Raw genomic sequence first — 4,337 nt, 5'->3', positions numbered from 1 at the left:
ATGCTCTGAACAGGGAAAGTTTAGAGTGAGGGTCGACATTTCACATTTAGCATATGCTGTTTAACAACTTGTCGTGAGCCGACCCTGGCTTTCAGGAAGTGAAATGAAAATGACAGAATTTATCTGAAGATCCCCAACCTAGAAACAGGAACCAGTACTTTGTTGAGGGGAAAGTCCAGATTGTCTGACACACTGGTAACCAGTTATTGGAGGTCAGCTCCCAGAAGATGTCTGGGTTTAAGGGATTTAAGTGTATTCTGAAAGGTAGAAAGAAGAGGACATAAAAAACGAATTTGTTTTTTCATACCACAAGGCTTTTGTACCAAGGTGGCCATGTGTGTCAAAGTCAGGGAATCCCTCCTCCTGGGGTTCAAGAGGAAGTCTCTCAAAACTAGAAGGAAAAGGTGTTTTCCCCACATCAGTCCAGCGTCGGGGACTTTCTATTAGTGACCTATGGACCTTCCCCCCAAAACAACAATTAAGTGTTCTGTGTACTAACAACATAGCTTAAAAAAAAAAAAGCAAAACAATATCTGCATTTTGATAAAACTTGATTAAAAAATAGTATTTCAAACTGTACAGTCACCAGAAGTACACAGTTATCAAAAATGCACACACTTCACTTGGCATCTACAGCACCTTCAGCTTTCTGTGCCTAGTCTGTTTTGGCATCTCTATTTTCTGCAGGGTTATTCCCCTCCTTGCCAGCATCAGCTTTTCCCTTTTTCTCTTTGGGTACCTTCTGTCTCTTTTTTGCAGAGGCCTTTTTAGGCTTGCGCTCTGACTTTGCAGGAGCAGGTTTAGCAGACAACCTTGTGGATCTTCTCTGCGGTTCCTACCTCACCTTGGCTTTATCTCCTTTAGCATCCCCTTCAGCCTTACTCACAGGCATGCTGGCAGCGATGGTGGTGGGACATAGGCGCTGGGCGCAGGATGCAGCGGAGTGCGGGCTTTGGTCGGTCTGGGGATCATCGCCTCTTCTTCTTCACATTGCTCCTCTTTGTGCATTTCTGTTCTTTCTTGTAGCCAGAGAAGCAAATGCATATCTTTGCAACTAACACTTCCAGACTCATCTGCAAAATCAAGTGCAGTAAATAAATAAATAAATAATCATGGGTCCCTTTTCCTTTTAGATAGTGTTTCTCCCCAAATACCATGAATAACTTCAGTAAATTTTTGATAAATGCTTGTAGGTATTGTAAACTAAATGTGTATTTTAATAACTCAGATGCAAAAATATAATCTAAAGCTGGAATAAATCAGATGTTTGGATAAATACACACGTCAGCTAATAAAAAAATGGCAATGTATGTGAGCTTTAAAAGAAGGAAGAAAATGGCCCTTGACTCTGGTACAGCTTTCAAGGGATTAGCAGAAGTTAAGTGCCTGGGCTTGACAAAAACCAGAAATAAGCAAAACATTAGAGATCCAAAACTGGGCAAAGCTAAAACTGTAAATTTAAAATAATCTGCAATTGGATGAGAAATGTAAAAAATAGGCTAAAATTTTTCACATACAAATTAAATAAAAAGAAATAAGTTGAGATAAATTTGAAAATCTTTGTGGTAAAAATTTCTTCTGAAAGGAACAAACTATGATATACACCATACATGGATAAATCTCAAAAACAGGCTGAGTGAAAGAAGCCCATACTAAAAAGTGTACACTGTGTGAATCCTTTTATATAATGGTCCTGAACAGGTTAAAACTCATCTACAGTGGAAACTAATCAAAACAGTGGCTGGCTCTGGGGGAATGGGGCTGAGGAAAGGGATTGACTGGCATGGGTAAGAAGGAACTTTCTAGGGCAATTATTAGTCATCAGGAAAATACAATTAAATGCAAATTAAGACTATGATGAATTGGCACAATTAAGACTACAGTGAATTACCACAATTAAAACTATGCATAAGGGCCGGGCGCGGTGGCTCAAGCCTGTAATCCCAGCACTTTGGGAGGCCGAGACGGGCGGATCACGAGGTCAGGAGATCGAGACCATCCTGGCTAACAAGGTGAAACCCCGTCTCTACTAAAAATACAAAAACTAGCAGGGCGAGGTGGCGGGCGCCTGTAGTCCCAGCTACTTGGGAGGCTGAGGCAGGAGAATGGCGTAAACCCAGGAGGCGGAGCTTGCAGTGAGCTGAGATCTGGCCACTGCACTCCAGTCCGGGCGACAGAGTGAGACTCCGCCTCAAAAAAAAAAAAAAAAAAAAACTATGCATAAGGATAGGCATATACATCAGTCGAATTGAGTCCAGAAATAAATCCATACATTTATGGTCAACTGATTTTCCACAAAGGGATCAAGGCAACTCAGTAAGGAAAGAACCGTCTTTACAACAAATGGTCCTAGGACATCTGGATATCCACATGCAAAAGAATCAGTTTGGACCATTTCTTCACATCATGTACAAAAGTTAACTCAAAGGGGATCATACACCTAAAAGTAAGAGCTAAAGCTATAAAACACTTGGGAGAAAACACAGGTGTAAATCTTTGTGACTTTGGATTAGTCAACAATTTCTAAGATACAATACCAAAAACACCAGCAGCAACAACAACAACAAAAACAGATAAATTAGAATTCATCAAAATTAAATGAAAAAAAAACCCACCTGACAATACCAAATGTTGGTGAGATGAGGAATGATCACTCATACTTTCCTAATGGAGGTGTAAAACAATATAAACACTTAGACAAATTAGCAATTTCCTACCAAGTTAAACATATATCTATCCCATAACCCAGGAATTCCACTCTTAGCTCTTTACCTAAGAGAAACGGTGAGTACCTATGAATATTCTTACCAAATTCTTTTTTTTTCTTTTTTTTGAGACAGAGTCTTGCTCTGTCACCCAGGCTGGAGTGCAATGGCACAATCTTGGATCACCGCAACCTCCATCTCCCAGGTTCAACCTCCTGAGTATCTGGGACTACAGGCACCTGTCACTACACCTGGCTAATTTTTGTATTTTTTTATAGAGACAGAGTTTCACCAAGTGGCCAGGCTGGTCTCAAACTCCTGGCCTAAATTATCCACCAGCCTCAGACTCCCAAAGGAAAATTCTTTTTATGAAGAATGTTGTTGACTCAGTAGCCCCAGTGCAAGGAAGTTTCTCAGGCAAGATGACAGCAAAGAAGCTCTGGTGCTATTTGGGGTAAGAGTTCAAGCTTAGGATATCTCTTTGGAAGTCTTTATCTAAATACCCAGTTATCATAAACAGTCAGTAAGCTCTATTTTTTTTTTTTAATAAAAGGAACTTATCTGATCTCAGAAACTAAGCAGAGTTGGGCCTGGTTAGTGCTTGGATGGGAGACCTCTTGGAATACTGAGTGCTGTAGGAAGGCCAGGCATCGTGGCTCATGCTTATAATCCCAGCACTTTGGGGGCCATAATGGGAGGATCACTTGAGCCCAGGAGTTTGAGACCAGCCTGGGCAACAGAGTGAGATGTCATCTCTACAAAAAATAAACCAAAAATTAGCCAAGCATAGTGACACGCACCTGTAGTACCAACTACTTGGGAAGCTGAAGTGGGAGGATTGCTTGAGCCCAAGAAGTTGAGGCTACAGTGAGCCAAGATGGCACCACAATTTTGTAGGTCATGAATTTAAGCAGAGCTCAGGTGGAGAATTCTGTTCCATGAGGCATTGGTGGAGGACACTTGGCATTCATCTGGCATGCGGAGTGGTGTGGCGGGTCCAAGCTGGTTTCCCTCGTATTTCTGATATCTTGGCTAGAAGACCAGGCTAAACAGGGATTACCAATCACAGCATCTACACATTGCCTCTCTAACACAGTGGCTCAGGGTAGCTGGACTTTTTATGATGACAAGAATCTATAAACAAATGTCCTAGTTAACAAGGCAGAGGCTGCATGGTCTTCTGTAACTTAGGCTTGAAATTCACATAGCAACAATTCTGCCATACTCTATCAGTCAAAGCAGTCGTGAATCCACCCAGATTCAAAGGAAGGGAATATAGATCCCACAATCAATGGGAGAAATGTCAAAGAATTTGTGATCACCTTTTAAAACCATTACAATCCTACTGGAAGACCCTTTAATAAAACACTGCACAGGCCATGGGCCCTGGCTCTCCTAGGAGCTAACCTGGTATTGCTGGGGACAAATCTGGGCTGGGGACAGAACAAGGAAATATTTTGCTACAAGTTCCTTGTCTTGCCTATGATTCTTAGTACACCACTATGGAAACATCAAGCAATCAAAATTGTACTGCCAAGCAAATCTTTTTTTGTGGAATGGAGTTGGGGGAACATTTTGCACGGCATGGAAAGGAGAAGTAAGGCAGGGAGTCTTCATTCTCTAACCCTGTAG

The 4,337-nt window shown here is 41.5% G+C and overlaps 1 pseudogene; it reads right to left on the bottom strand.

The window, feature by feature from the left end:
• Nucleotides 1-582: 582 nt before the first annotated feature.
• Nucleotides 583-1,083, bottom strand: LOC105502169 (annotated as a pseudogene).
• Nucleotides 1,084-4,337: the final 3,254 nt, after the last annotated feature.

The sequence above is a fragment of the Colobus angolensis genome, unplaced genomic scaffold (assembly GCF_000951035.1).
Source record: "Colobus angolensis palliatus isolate OR3802 unplaced genomic scaffold, Cang.pa_1.0 Scaffold78, whole genome shotgun sequence".
Classification (NCBI taxonomy): Eukaryota; Metazoa; Chordata; class Mammalia; order Primates; family Cercopithecidae; genus Colobus; species Colobus angolensis.
This window is presented reverse-complemented; position numbering and strand designations above follow the sequence as displayed.